At 47.6% G+C, this 16,143-nt stretch overlaps 1 protein-coding gene across 2 annotated transcripts in view; it reads left to right on the top strand.

The window, feature by feature from the left end:
• Positions 1 to 16,143, top strand: part of PEAK1 (pseudopodium enriched atypical kinase 1) — a 720,838-nt gene that overhangs the window by 647,194 nt on the left and 57,501 nt on the right. The window lies entirely within an intron of this gene.

Raw genomic sequence — 16,143 nt, 5'->3', positions numbered from 1 at the left:
GTATATATGCATACATGACATTTGTACGGAAAGGCTAGAACGTTATGGGGACCTGAGGAAGCCTGAGGACCATGGACTCACCTTTAACATCTTAACCTCTTCCCCCCCCCCTGCCCGATATTCCAGCGCTCATTGAGCACGGACTCCGCCTTTGGTACTCACCACCAAGATGCATTCGGGGGGCTGCAGTCTACAGACATCGGACTGCAGCTGGGAGCAATCTCAGGGGGAGGATCGTAGCAGCACAAAAGGAGGGTGTCCGTGATTTCCAAGTGAGAAGGGTGTCTGATCAGGGCACACTCCACGCCGAAATGCATTATGCCCTGTTGGTCCAATAAAGAGCTTCCAAAGGATTCCCCTGTGTGGTCTCTGCTTCTTCTACTCGGAGGAGGTTTGTGTGGATATATATATATATATTTTTGTTTTAATATAGTAATATTGTGATAGTGCCTATATATATATATATATTACCTACTGGCGGTCGCCAGTAGGTATATATAGTTAGGATTTTTTCTCTATGGGATTTTTGAAAATTCTATGTCTAATAACTTTGGCGTTTGTGGACGGAATTGGCTGACATTTTCAGGAAAATGGCACATTTTGTTTCTGAGCAGCCCTTGAAAATTTGGGGGGGGTTCGTCAAGGGGGGGCCGAGAAAAAAGGGGGGTCCCAAAACGTGTTTTTAACATTGAGTTTTCCATAGGGCGGTTGGCCTCACTTTTAGCCCGAACGGCTGAATGGATTTGCACGAAACTTGGCAAAATTGTAGGGACTGGTAGCCCGATGTGCCTTTTGTAGGTCTCAATATATGTGCTTCAGTGGATTTTGAGAAATTAACGTTCAAAAAAAGATATATATCTGTAACAGCGGACCGGGCAGCGCTCCAGTTCGCGTACTTTTCGCGCAACGGAGCTTTGTGAAGCGAAGCTGATTGGTTCTCCGGCGTCTGTAAACATTCCAAACAATCCGTAGCGGCCGCCATCTTGTCTCTCGGTAGGATCGAGAGACAAGAGGAGGCCAAAGCGAAGGGGCAAATGACCATAAGGGGGCATAGTAGATCCTCGCTGACCCCCTAGGTTTGATGTGGAGGTTTTAAAAGGGCCCCGCGGGGCAAAAAAAAAAAATAATAATAATAATCGAACAGCTGAATGGATTTGCACGAAACTTGGTAAAATATTAGGGACTGGTAGCCCAATGTGCCTTTGCTAGGTCTCAATATATGTGGTCCAGTGGATTTTGAGAAATTAACGTTCAAAAAAAGATATATATCTGTAACAGCGCTCCGCTTCGCGTAACGGAGGTTTGCGAAGCTGATTGGTTCTCCGGCGTCTGTAAACATTGCAAACAGTCCGTAGCGGCCACCATCTTGTCTCTCGGTAGGATCGAGAGACAAGAGGAGGCCAAAGCGAAGGGGCAAATGACCATAAGGGGGCATAGTAGATCCTCCTTGACCTCTTAGGTTTGATGTGGAGGTTTTAAAAGGGCCCCGCGAGGCAAAAAAAAATAAAAATAATAATAATCGAACGGCTGAATGGATTTGCACGAAACTTGGCAAAATTGTAGGGACTGGTAGTCCGATGTGCCTTTGCTAGGTCTCAATATATGTGCTCCAGTGGATTTTGAGAAATTAACGTTAAAAAAAAATATATATCTGTAACAGCGCTCCGCTTCGCGGAGATAAAATTATATCTGTATTACCTAGCTGTTGCTAACACCAGTTAGCGACGGCTAGTAGGAGATAGCGACCATCTTGGGCCCCACTTTGCATGTGAGTGATATTTATCACTAATGACATGCAAAGTGGGCATGCCAAGATGTTAGCGACTGGAAACAGTCGCTAACATCGCTATCTCCTATTATCAACTTTTGGAAATATTCGCGATAAGCGCGAATATCTCCAAAAGCTAGCACCTGCCCTGAGCAGTTCTAAGGCATGTTATCCAATGGGAGGTGGATAACATGGCTAAGAGCATTAGCTCGGTAATGCATGAATATCGCTGAGTTTTCAGCGATATTAATGCATTGCGGTCGTTTTTTATCGTATTTGCGATAAACCTTGATAATAGCAAGGTTTATCTGCGATAATTTCTGACGATGCTTAGCGGTAAAAAAATCGTTGCTAAGCATCGTTAGGGATAAATATCGCTTAACTTTGGTAATATGCCCCAACGTCTGTTAACGTTCGATTCGAAGGAAATCAGGAAGTGTTGAAAAGATTGTCTGCGCCATCTTGCCTTTTTTCAAATGCCACACTTTTGTCGTGCACGGCAGCCATTTTAGATGCCTTGACCAGACCCACTCTCTGCACGCTGTCGATCCTTAGCATGGCTCCCCACCCTCGCAAGCATCTCCCCCAGGCAGTGGTCACCCCCGCTCTCTGTCTTATGCATGGGTAATAAACCACCCCCATCTGCGCTGCTCTTCCCTGAGAATCACACCCTGTGCCCGCCCGACACCTCCCTTTCGCCCTATTCACTACCGCACCCTCTGACACTCCTTTTCCTCTGTGTCCGATTGTCCAGGCCGGTCCTAGGGTATCAGCTAGCCCTGCAGATGTAGTTTATGGCCCCAGCTGTAAAGAATCACCCCTCTTCAAAGGAGTTATAGTAGATCAAGGCCCACACTCGATGAGATCCGTCACAGCAGACGCGTTCCTATTATCTGAAAACCATCCTGTATTGTGATTGGGGAGGGGACCGAGCCTGAAGCGGAAGATTCCAGGGATGACTCTTTGTACATCAAAGTTTTTACAATTATGTGTCACATTAAAAATATATAGCACTCCAACAAAGTAGTAAGATTATAAAACTTTAATAACTTATAAATATATACAAGAAAACAAAAACAGTAATAACATATAAACATTTTTAGGGAAAAACAACGAAGTAGCGGTCGGCTGTGCGAATAGTCCCAACGCAGCACAACGTCCAGATTTCTGGCATGGGGCGTCGCGGGGGGTGGGTCATCAGTAGCAAACTGTTGTGCGAATAGTTCCAAGGCAGCAGAACGATGGCACCAAGGTGATGTCCAGTAAGTTGCCGCACTGGTTTTGGTATCCTACAATGCTGCTCCGAATAACGGCGTGGGGCGCCCCGGGGGAGGCGGCGTGAACGGGCCTCTCCAGGTGGAGTGTCATCTGTTGTAGTGGGGCGCCCCTTTACCGTTTCAGTTGCCATTCCGTCCGTTTTTGGTCCACTGTGTCAAAAGCCGCAATTCAGCTGAGTTGCGCCCACTCTTGCGGTGCAGCGATAGGCGGCTGTCACAGGACTCTCAAAATGGCGGCAGGCTCTTTTCTTTTTGGGCCTGGTCCACTGAAATGGCCCTGGGACACCTTGGAAATCGGACGCTTGTCTGCTAGGTCTTGGACCCCATTCTCGAAAGCGTCCCCTCCGCCTTGAGGATTTATCAAAAGTTTTGGGGGCCCCCGACTCCTGTAGGCTTCTGGTGGGGAGCGGTTGCCATGATTGCTCGCGGAATGACCACGACGGAGCTACGAGATGGTGGTGCTCTCATGCTGAAGCCAGCTTCAGTCTGAAACATCCAGAAACAAGGTGGGGCTTTCATCGTTTGGGAAAATAAAAAAGTTTTCATCCAATGAAAAGTGTTGTTTTTAGGTCATATGATCAAGCCTTCCATCATTAGGAAACCAAAAGTAAAATGAACCAATGAAAAGTTTTATAAACAAGTCACATGACCTGTTATGCGGCATAGGGTATAAAATGCGGAGAAAATACGTTGGCACGTGAGGCGGCGTCAGTAGCGGACCGATGTGCGAATAGGCCGAAGGCAATACAACGCGCCAAGATCCGGATGGCACCGAGGTGGTGTCCAGCAAGTTGCAGCACTGGTGTGGCCATCCTACAATGCTGAAAGTCGGCGTGGGGCGCCCCGTTGGCCTGTGAGTTTGCGTCAGTAGCGGACCGATGTGCGAATAGGCCGAAGGCAGCACAACGCGCCAAGATCCGGATGGCACCGAGGTGGTGTCTAGTAAGTTGCCGCACTGGTGTGGCCATCCTACAATGTTGAAAGTCGGCGTGGGGCGCCCCGTTGGCCTGTGAGATGGCGGCAGTAGCGGACCGATGTGCGAATGGGGCCAAAGGCAGCGCAACAATATTTTCGGAATAGAAGACACCACAAGGCGCTGAGATGCCAAGATCCGGATGGCACCGAGGTGGTGTCTAGCAAGTTGTGGCACTGGTGTGGCCATCCTACAATGGTAAAAGTCGGCGTGGGGCGCCCTGTTGGCCTGTGAGATGGTGTCAGTAGCGGACTGATGTGCGAATGGGGCCAAAGGCAGCGCAACAATATTTTCTGACTGACACCACAAGGCGCTGAGATGCCAAGATCCGGATGGCACCGAGGTGTTGTCTAAGTTGCGGACCGATGTGCGAATGGGGTCAAAGGCAGCGCAACAATATTTTCTGTATGGAAGATACCACTAGGCGTTGAGATGCCAAGATCCGGATGGCACCGAGGTGATGTCTAGCAAGTTGCTGTACTGGTGTGGTCATCCTACAATGCTGAAAGTCGGCGTGGGGCGCCCCATTAGCCTGTGAGATGGCGTCAGTAGCGGACCGATGTGCGAATAGGCCGAAGGCAGCACAACGCGCCAAGATCCGGATGTCACCGTGGTGGTTTCATAGTTGAGAGGCACTTCATCTGCAGTGGGGCGCCGAGATCCGGATGGCACCGAGGTGATGTCTAGCAAGTTGCTGTACTGGTGTGGTCATCCTACAATGCTGAAAGTCGGCGTGGGGCGCCCCATTAGCCTGTGAGATGGCGTCAGTAGCGGACCGATGTGCGAATGGGGCCAAAGGCAGCGCAACAATATTTTCTGAAGAGAAGACACCAAGAGGCGCTGAGATTCCAAGATCCGGATGGCACCGAGGTGGTGTCTAGCAAGCTATGCAGTTGAGTTGTGTGCGCACTTGCGGCGAATAGGTCGAAGGCAGCATAACAATGTTTTCTGAATAGAAGACACCACAAGGCGTTGAGATTCGGTTACCACCGAGGTGATGTCTAGCAAGTTGCCGCACTGGTGTGGCCATCCTACAATACTGCTCCGAATAACGGCGTGGGGTGCCCGAAGGGGGGGAGGGGGGGGGAAAGGCGGCGTGAACGGGCCTTCCTAGGTGGAGGCTCGTCTGCTGTAGTGGGGCGCCCCTTTACCGTTTCAGTTGCCATTCAGCTGAGTTTCAGCTGCTCTTGATGCTACAGCGACAGGCGGCTGCAACAGGACTCTCAAAATGGCGGCCTGTTCTTTGGATTTGGGCCTGGTCCACTAAAATGGCCCTGGGACACCTTAGAACTCGGACGCTCGATTTTTTTTTCCTTTCCTGTACATGCAAAAAAAGGTAAATGCCCGGTACGTTACACGCTTCATCTGCCACGATGAACTCTCCAGAGGAACCGAAAAAAAATATAGTTATGGTAACTATACCATGCATCGTCATATGGAGAGGTGGCACCAATTAATTATAGTGCTGCATAAAAGAGAGATTTGGAGGAGAACCCCTGACCTGCTAGTACATTCATCAAAGAAGTGGCACTGACAGCATCAGAGGGAAGGGAAACGGTCCCAAATATTTAGAAGAACTTTGGAAAGATTAAAATGACATGTTTAGATTGTGGCAAATTAATTTCATGTGGACAGATGAGTGTTACTCTAATAAATACAGCATATGAACATCATCATAGTCGATGGTTGGTAGAGACATTTTGACTATATCCTGGACCTGCCCGTCCTCGCCCAAAATGGCGCCGGAATAAATGGGACTCGTAACTCCTTGTTGTGTACTGGTTGCAGAACCTTGAAATCACGAGATACGTATGCAGTTTTGAAGCACATGGCGGGCGGGGACGAGAATTGATTGAATATTTCGACATCCCTATTGATATTAAGTTCTGATGTGTTATTGATTACTGTACTATTGAAAGTTCGAATTAACGTCACCCATGGTACTTGCCCGCAAATGTATATCTAGATAATTTTATTGTAACTGGCCCTGTCGTATTTTAATTATAAAATGTACGTCCACCGATTCCGTAACTGTTAGACACCTTAGTTCTTGCAACCTAATGGCCCGCCCGTTACGTTCCTCTACAGTGTAAATGTCTACTCATCATATACGATTACAGTTTGCTCTGTGGCCGGCCCACGTGGTTATAGGCTCGTATTTGTATAATGAAATTTTCACAATAAAGGTTTTTAAAAGAAAACATGGTAGTAGTATATACATTGGTAAAGTTTTTAATAATAGTCACTGTTTTAGAATCATTAAAAGGCAAGTGAAATAAAGCAGACCAATTACATGAAGGGTAAAAGGTATAATACGAAGGAACGCAGTAAAGATAAATGGTCAAGGGCTGTTGTGTTTTCTATTCCTGCAACATAAAGTGATCGATAAGAATCTCATATTCAGGCGTATCGGCGACTAAGACAGCAGGTCGACCCTCTTTTGCTCAACGGCTCCGTCATGGGACGAAGAAACGCTCTTTTTCTCGAAAAAAGAATATATTTTACTTGCAGGACAGTTGTAAATTTTCCGGGAAAGTACATTAGCCTGGAACATTATAACATATATTTAAGAAAAAATAATGTTCGGAAGTAATAAAAAGCGTAATTTTTAGGTCATATGACCAAGCCTTTCATCATTAGAATAAGAAAAGTAAAATGAACCAATGAAAAGTTTTATTAACAAGTCACATGACTTGTTATGCTTACGTTACGCGCTGCGCGCCCCGGATGACTTCCGGATGCGCTAACGCGGCGCGTCATATGACGCATTACGCGACAACGCAGGTCCAGAATATAGTCAAAATGTCTCCACCAACCAGCGGTCGGAACACAACCCCTTTCAGCAGGCTAAATAGTTCTGTTAAATGACAACAGAAGGGACAGGCAACAAGAACCATCAGTCAAAGAGGGGAGGGCTAGTTCTTCTCTACCGGGTTACATTGGGGCGCTACCGGAACTGATCGAATTGGTAGTCTACAGTGTTTCTGGATGTTTCAGACTGAAGCTGGGGTTAGCATGAGAGCAGTACCATTTCGTAGCTCCGTCGTGGCCATTCCGCAACCAATCATGGCAGCCGCTCTTTATCGTTATTTTGGGCGGGGTGGGTGGCGGAGCCGAGCTGTTTTGCAGCCATCATTGTGTGGAGTTCAGTTCATTTCACTAGTTTTGTATTTGTCATGAGGGGTTGTTCCTAATGTTTCTATTTTAGCGAGGTAAAAAAGAGATCCCGTTAGTGGCCTACTGATTTTGCTCGATTCCTTTTCTTTTTTTTTTACACGATTTTTCGTTATCTGCAAAGACTAAACAGAGTATTGCGACTCTGTGTTTGTTTGTAAATAGAGAATGAACCAAAGAGAACCAATTCTAAAACAGTAAATACTTGGATAACAATCAATCAAATGGAGAGAGAAGCAGGCACGACGTATTACAACGGGGGCAAAGGCCTGCGTTAACTACCCTTCACTATGTGGAAAGAGAGAGTACTCCTAATAGAAATGAGGGGGGGGGACACCATTCAAAGCAGATCAGTGTGCATAAACACGAAAATGTTTTCACTTACCACGTACTTGACATTCGACAGCTTATGATATTTGCTATTAAAAAACCATTGAAATTCACTGAAAAAACCATAGGTTTTGCAGCGTGAATCTTTCTGGATTCACTATGCTGTGCATTATTCCGCGGTCTTGTGGTTGGGTCCGGATTCGTAGTCTTTTCTTTGGTTTTTTTTTTTTTTTTCTTTGCCCAGGTGGGCGTCGGCGTCACACCCCCTTTTGGGTGTATTTCCGGTGACGTCGGCATGCTTCCTGCGGAAGCTCCCACTCTTGGGCGCCATCTTCAGATTCTTTTTTTCCGCGGTCGGGTCTGGATCGTTCCCGTTTGGGCTCCAGACATTTTTGGAGAAAGAAGAAAGAAAATACAGAAAAGACGAGGAGAAGTCATCTGAAGACTCCAGGGGACTTCACCGACGAAAGACAAGCAAAGATAAGGCGTTTTCCATCCAGATCTTCGACGACCGTCGACGAACACGCGACCAGAGAGCCCCTGGACGCTCGAGGATGGACAACACGCCGTTCAAGTTCTGCCGGAACTGCCACCACAAGTACGCGCAGAAAGACCAGCACCCGGTATGCAACCTTTGCCTACCGGTGGACCACGAAAGCGGAGACTGCAACGCCTGTTCCGCCTTCACCCCGAAGACCCTTCGTGTGAGAGAGAGGCAGAGGGTAGCACACGCCACCCTGCAGGGGAAGGCCCCGACCCCGTCGCTCTACGAGCTGGGGATGTCCTCCGAGGAAGAAGACAACGCTGCCGCCGAAGACGACTGCTACACGGTCGTAGAGACCGATTACACGAAGACTTCTGACAAGGTAGGAGACTCTTCGGCCCCCAAGAACCCGAGAGACTCTGAGTCTCGAAAAATCGAGGGCAAGACCCCGAAAGCGCCGACGCCAAAAAAGGCGGCGTCCGCGACTACTCCCAGGCCCAGCGGATCCTCAGAGAAGGAGTCCCCGGCGCCGAGAGCTGCTGATCAGCAGAAGACGTCGAAAATCGTCCCCGAAAAGGATCGATCGACGAGGGAGAAAGACCCGAAACTGTCGGCGACGACCAGAGACCCGATATCCGGTTCGACGTCGAAAACTTCGACTCCGAGAGGCACGGCGACGAGCCATCCGTCGAAGAGACCGGCGGAACCATCCGACGCGGAACACGCGGCCGAGATGGAAAAGAAAAGAAGGCGCCTCGAGGCAGAGATGGAGAACTTCATGCAGCGGAAAAAAGATTTCGACGCTAGGATGAAGGCCTTCACGATCCCTCACAAGACAAAGCCACCAGTGCTGGAGGCGGTCGAGGAGGAAGAAGAGGAGGTCGCCGAAGTCACCGAGCAAGACCGGGACGTCGAGGTGTTCGACGACCAGGAGGAGTACGAGAATCCCCACGAGAGCTACGGCTATGGGGAGGAAGATGAGGGCAGGACAGACACAGAGTCGGCGCCCTATGACCTTCAGGATGTGGATTACATCGATGTCGAGACCGACAGCCCGGAGGAGGTGGTCGACACCTACCCCTCGAGGCCCTCGCCGCCGGACGACATCGGGGCCTACAACGCGGTGATACAATCTGCCGCAGCAGCTTTCAAGCTCAAGCTCGACGAAGAGAAGCAGAAAGCAGACTTTCTTCTGGAAACATTGCTCCCAACACAAACGAGGAGCCAGTTCCTCCCGATGCTCGAGAGCGTCTTGGCTCAGGGGAAGGAAGCTTTCAGGGAGCCCGCAACATGCAAGGCAGTGACTCCCAGAACTGAGAAGAAGTACAAGCATGCCGCGAAGGACCCGGCCTACATTCAGGGCACGGTCTCCGCAGACTCCATTATCACGGCCACAGCAAGGAGGAGGGCTAACGTACCCACTACCTCGGGCCCGCCACCGGATAAAGAGAGCAAAAGGATGGATCTGGTGGGCAGAAGGATCGAACGGAATGCCGCGACCCACTGGCGCATGGCTAATTCCAACGCCCTGGTGAACAGACACATGTACCAAATCATGGAGGGACTGGGACAGTTGGTGAAGGACTTGCCCCAGGATGCCAAGCAGAAAGCCGAAAAGCTAATTGAAGAGGGGAAGAATGCTGCAAATTCTTGCCTTAAGACGGCTCTGGATGGGGCAGACACGGCCAGCAGGCTCATGATGATGGGCGTCACGGAAAGGAGACACGCCTGGCTCAGGATATCCGGTTTCAAACCGGAGGTGCAACACAGCATCCTGAACACCCCGTTCAACGGCAGTACGCTTTTCGGACAAACAGTTGATGAGCAACTCAGCCAACTTAAGAAGGATAACGAAACAGCAAGATCCATGGGAGCATTGCAGTTCAGAGGGAACAAGAGGGGCACCCCGTCACGGAGGCCCGGCGGAAGAGGCGGAAACCAGCCAGGTACTTCACACCAGGCTTTCCAGCAAACGCACCAGGCAGACTCGCAGGGTCAGCAGGGCCATCAGAAACAGCCCTGGCAGTACCAACAAAGAGGCCAGTCCTTTCGAGGGAGAAATGGACGAGGACAAAATAGAAGAGGGGGCCAGCAGCCCACCTCCAAGTGACTTCGAAAAAATCCGTGTGCCCACCCACAAAAAAGATCCCAGGGGGCAGCACGTACAGATGGGTCAAGACAAACTAGACACCCACGACCACAGGACACCAGTGGGAGGGAGATTAAGATTCCACCTCCAGGAGTGGAGAGGAATCACATCAGACAAATGGATCCTCAACATTATCCAATTCGGATACTGCATAGAGTTGGAGGCGAGGCCAACAAGCAGAAAACCAAGAAGAAAGCCGCTAGCAAGCAAGCAGCTGCAGTGCCTTCAGGAAGAAGCAAAAGAACTCCTGCGGAAGCAGGCCATAGAAAGGGTACCATTCAAGGAAAGAAACACAGGAGTATACTCAACATACTTCCTGGTACCAAAAGTAGACGAGACAATGAGGCCCATTCTCGATTTACGGTTCGTGAACCGATTCATAAGAACGCAAAAATTCAAAATGACCTCCCTGCAAGAGGTGCTCCCACAGTTGCAGACCGGGGACTTCATGGTCACGATAGACCTCAAAGACGCATACCTGCACATCCCAATGAACAGGAAGCACAAGCACATGCTCAGGTTCACCGTGGGAGAAAGCCACTACCAGTTCACGACACTGGCCTTCGGTCTAAAATCGGCACCAAGAGTTTTCACAAAGTGCCTCGCAGCAGTCGCGGCGCACCTAAGAAGGCAGGGGATACATGTATACCCTTACCTGGACGACTGGCTGGTGAAAGCAAACTCATACCAGAAATGCAAGCTGCACGCACATACAGTGACCAGCACGCTCATAAACCTGGGGTTCTCCATCCATTGGAAGAAATCATCAATGGAGCCGGAACAAGTGAAGATCTTCCTGGGAGCACAGATCAACACCTTACAGGGCAAGGTGTTCCCCAGCGAGAAGAGGGCGAGGGCGCTGGTGAAGGAAACTCGCCTCTACCGGAAGGGACAAGCTCGGACAGTGAGGACGGCGAGCAAGATCATGGGGATGATGGCATCATGCATCCACCTGGTACCGAATGTACGACTCCACATGAGACCCATTCAAGAATGGCTACAGGAGCAATGGTCACAAGCTACAGGCAGTTGGGAGGATCTAGTGGTTGTAACGCACGCAGTGCAGAAGGAGATGACATGGTGGACCATGGAGAACATAGCAAGGGGAAAGCCTCTAACGCCCCCAACGCCAACAGTGACCATCACCACAGACGCATCCCTGAAGGGATGGGGCGCTCACATGGAGGAGCTCAAGGTGAGGGGACTGTGGACACCGACGGATGCCACAAAGCACATCAATTACTTAGAATTGAAGACAATTTTCCTTGCACTGAAGGCCTTTCAAACAAGACTGTACAAGCACAAGGTATTGATACAAACAGACAACACCACTGCGATGTTCTACATCAACAAGCAGGGGGGCACACAGTCCGCACCGCTTTCAACGCTGGCGCAGGAGATATGGAGATGGGCCATCCCTCTCAAGATAGACCTGCTAGCCATACACCTACCAGGGAAGGACAACATACAAGCCGATTGGCTCAGCAGGCAGACATCGGCATCCCACGAGTGGGAGCTCAATGCTCAGGAGACAAGATACCTGTTCGACAGGTGGGGGACACCATCGGTGGACCTGTTTGCCACACGCCAGAATGCAAAATGCCAAAACTTCGCATCCAGGCAGCCCGAGGAGGGGACACTGGGGAATGCCCTATGGATAGATTGGTCAAGGACATTTGCCTACGCCTTTCCCCCGATACCACTGATGCACAGAGTACTGAGCAAGTGCAGAGCGAGCAACATGACACTGATACTGGTCGCACCGCAGTGGGCGAGACAGACCTGGTACTCGCAGATCATGGAGATGACACAGTGTGCACCCCACAGATTCAGCAGGAGGAAAGATCTACTGTCCATGCAGAACGGAGAGGTACTGCATCCAGAGCCAGAGAGCATGAGCCTAGTAGCGTGGCTCCTGAGGACATAGAGTTCGCACATTTGAGACTACCAGAAAGCACCCTGAGGGTACTTCGGGAGGCACGAAGGCCCAGCACTCGAAAGTGCTACGTTGCGAAATGGAAAAGATTCACAATATGGTGCAGACAGGAAAGACTCCACAATAAGATGAAGAGGGACTCCACAGTGCTAAGGTACCTGACGCACTTACTGGAGAAGAACCTTAGCTCATCCTCGTTAAGAGTTCACTTGGCAGCGATAGTAGCCTACACAAGGGGAGAAACGTGCAGGAGCTTCTTCACATCACAGGTGGTGAAGAGATTCCTAGAAGGAGCGAAAAGGATCGCACCACCCAAGCGGGTGCCGCCACCTGCATGGAACTTGAACACAGTCCTAACGGAACTCATGAAAGAGCCCTTTGAACCACTTCACAAGGCCTCCCTAAAGATGCTAACTATGAAAACAGCCTTCCTGGTTGCGATAACGTCCTTACGCAGAGTAAGCGAGCTTCAAGCGCTGACGCTACAAGAACCATACATACAAATACACAACGATAGAGTTGTGATGAGGACTGACCCACACTTCATGCCGAAGGTAGTATCCAATTTTCACATGAACCAGTCGATACAGATACCGAGTTTTTTCCAAAAACCCACAACCAGCGCAGAGAGAGCTCTGCACACCCTGGACGCCAGAAGGGCAGTCATGCACTACATTGAAAGGACAAAGGGGCACAGGAAAACGAAACAGTTTTTTGTGTCCTTCGCAAACAGCTTCATGGGCAAAGCAGTAACCAAAAGGACCATTGCACGATGGATCGCACAAACAATCCAACTCTGCCACAAACGGGCAGGACAGGAACTGGCTGAGGGGACGCGTGCCCACTCCACCAGGAAGAAGGGCGCTACAATAGCCTTCCTGGCTAACACACCCATAGAGGACATATGCCTGGCGGCAACATGGGCTTCGGTGCACACGTTCACGAAGCACTACTGTGTGGACATACAAATGAACAAGGAAGCTCAAGTGGGACAGAAGGTGCTACAGCACATATTCAACACCCAACGCTCATCTTCCACCCAGCCGCCACAGAGATGAGAAACCGCTACAAAATCTATGCACAGCATAGTGAATCCAGAAAGATTCACGCTGCAAAACGAATAGTTTTCTTACCTGTCGGTGTAGTTTTGCAGCTTGAAGATCTTTCTGGATTCACTAGCGAACCCACCCACCTCCGCCAGAAAGATGAGGCTGGAGAGAGAAGAGGTGGTTAACTAAAGAATAGACTTTGAAAGTACAAAGCGGTAAATACAAACTAAGATGAACATTGCCATTACTTCGGAAACGAAAGAAACACGGAAAAAAAGAACCCGAAGATGGCGCCCAAGAGTGGGAGCTTCCGCAGGAAGCATGCCGACGTCACCGGAAATACACCCAAAAGGGGGTGTGACGCCGACGCCCACCTGGGCAAAGAAAAAAAAACAAAAAAACAAAGAAAAGACTACGAATCCGGACCCAACCACAAGACCGCGGAATAATGCACAGCATAGTGAATCCAGAAAGATCTTCAAGCTGCAAAACTACACCGACAGGTAAGAAAACTATTCGTTATAGACCATATATAGTTAGGAATTAGCATTTACAAAACCTTGAAAATTCACTGAAAAAACCATAGGTTATAGACCATATATAGTTAGGAATTAGCATTTAAAAAACCTTATTTTACTCACACAAAACCATTGAAATTCCATATATAGTTAGTTGCACTAACTATATATCGCGCACCCGCAATCCACTGCTGATGATGTCACATATTACATCATTCATGACATGGTCAGTGACATCACTGATGACATCTCAAATGACATCACTGATGACATCACTGATGACATCACTGATGACATCTCATTTGACATCAATGACCACATCACTGATGATATCATTCATGTGACAATACAATGCATCTCCTCATATTTTAATATAACCTCTGTTTCACCCAGTGTTAAATACAGAGTATAATTTTTGAAACCATTGACACACCAATACTAGTTACTACATATGTACTCACTGATTCCTACGTCTACACACACATTCACTCATTCACCCATACAATCATTCATACATACAATCACTCATCTTTACAACACTATCATATGCACTCATACACCTATACAGACACTCACACTCTGCCACTCATCCATGGAGTTACTCACACACCTAGTCAGTCCTGTAAAGAATCAATCACACTTCCATTTTCTTGTCAATACAGTTAAACATAGAGCACCTTATATTTTCAAACATATACTAACACATACTTACCTTGTTATACAATCATTGATATAAGTACACATTGATCTGCACAGAGTCACACACCTCCCAGCCAGCCACACACACACTCAGTCTCCCATACAAATACTTGGACAATCAATCAATAACCCATATAGTTACTCATATAGCTATTGATCAACACATGCAACAGTTTACAGAACAATAGACATAATGATGCACAAATTAAGACAGTTTAGTCACTAACCCATGCACTCAGTGAGACACATTTAATCACTCACTCATACAGTCAGTCATGCACCTACTAAATCCTTCGTCCAGACACTTATACATCCACTCATTCTTCAATATGTAAGACATATTTAAACTTTACAGAAACATAAAATCACTGGATGTTGTTATCAGTGATGTCATCAGTGATGTCATTTGAGATGTCATCAGTGATGTCATCAGTGATGTCACTGACCATGTCATGAATGATGTAATATGTGACATCATCAGCAGTGGATTGCGGGTGCGCGATATATAGTTAGTGCAACTAACTATATATGGAATTTCAATGGTTTTGTGTGAGTAATATAAGGTTTTTTAAATGCTAATTCCTAACTATATATGGTCTATAACCTATGGTTTTTTCAGTGAATTTTCAAGGTTTTGTAAATGCTAATTCCTAACTATATATGGTCTATAACCTATGGTTTTTTCAGTGAATATATATATATATATATAGGCACTATTGCAATAAGAAGTGAGATACTTCGATATTCTAGGTTTAGACCCTTTGTTTGAGTTTATTTTGATCGGTTGATAATTAATTAGATCATTCATACTTCACAAATATCTGAAGGATTGCACCAACCAATGAGGCTATAAGACTTTCTTAATGTATTCGTTTTTTACTTGTTTGTTCTTTCTATCAGAGGCACTACTAAATAATTATCTCTGAGCCTTGCAAAAACTCATCAGCTTATAGGCCCGAGCGTAAAAAAAATCATACACACAGATTCATTTTGCTCGGATACACTTGAAGTTGGTTGAATTTTCCATTACACTTTACTGTGCAAAAATAAACACATTCAAGTTAAAAAAAACGAACCAATAAAAAATCTTATAGCCTCTTTGGATGGTTAATTCCTTCTGATAGCTTCAAAATAAGCGTCATCTAATTACCAATTGAAATGTAATATTTATATTTTGTTGTAGTTGTGGTATAATCAGGCACTGCTTCACTTAAGAAGACCCCGAGGATACCTTGTAAACATTTAAATGTTAGCTTGGGAGAGACATGAAAGGTTTATAGTAAAAACACTATGAAACTGCACATAAACACCAAGCAGTAAAAGATGGTCTTGAAGAGAGAGAATACATTCCAGGTTTCAGTTGAGAAAGCTTGCCACTTCAGAGTTCATATCTGGCCCCCAGTAGATATACCTTCATGGAGTTGGTAGTTACAGCTCCCTTGGGCACTAAGCACCTGCCTGCTGCAAAGCCAGGAGGTCATCGCAGCCAACTCTCTCCATAAGCAGAAGACCACTGTAGACTATCCGAAGCGAGAATCCCACTCAGCATCCTAGTCCCTGAATTTTGCACTCCTTGGGGCTCCCAAGTCAGGCATAAAGAAAGCTTTAAATCTTAGAGTTTCCCAGAATCCACTTTCATACAAAGGTGCAAACTAATGTCTCCAGGTCTGGTTTAGAGTAAACACTCACATGCGCTCATCCCTTTAAAGTAGTGGTCACTTTAGCGCCTGGGTTGTAAGGGGATCCATACTGGGTCGTATTTTACGTTACGTTGTCCTAGTTTTAG

This window comes from Lissotriton helveticus, chromosome 3_2, assembly GCF_964261635.1.
Source record: "Lissotriton helveticus chromosome 3_2, aLisHel1.1, whole genome shotgun sequence".
In the NCBI taxonomy this organism is placed as follows: Eukaryota; Metazoa; Chordata; class Amphibia; order Caudata; family Salamandridae; genus Lissotriton; species Lissotriton helveticus.
This window is presented reverse-complemented; position numbering and strand designations above follow the sequence as displayed.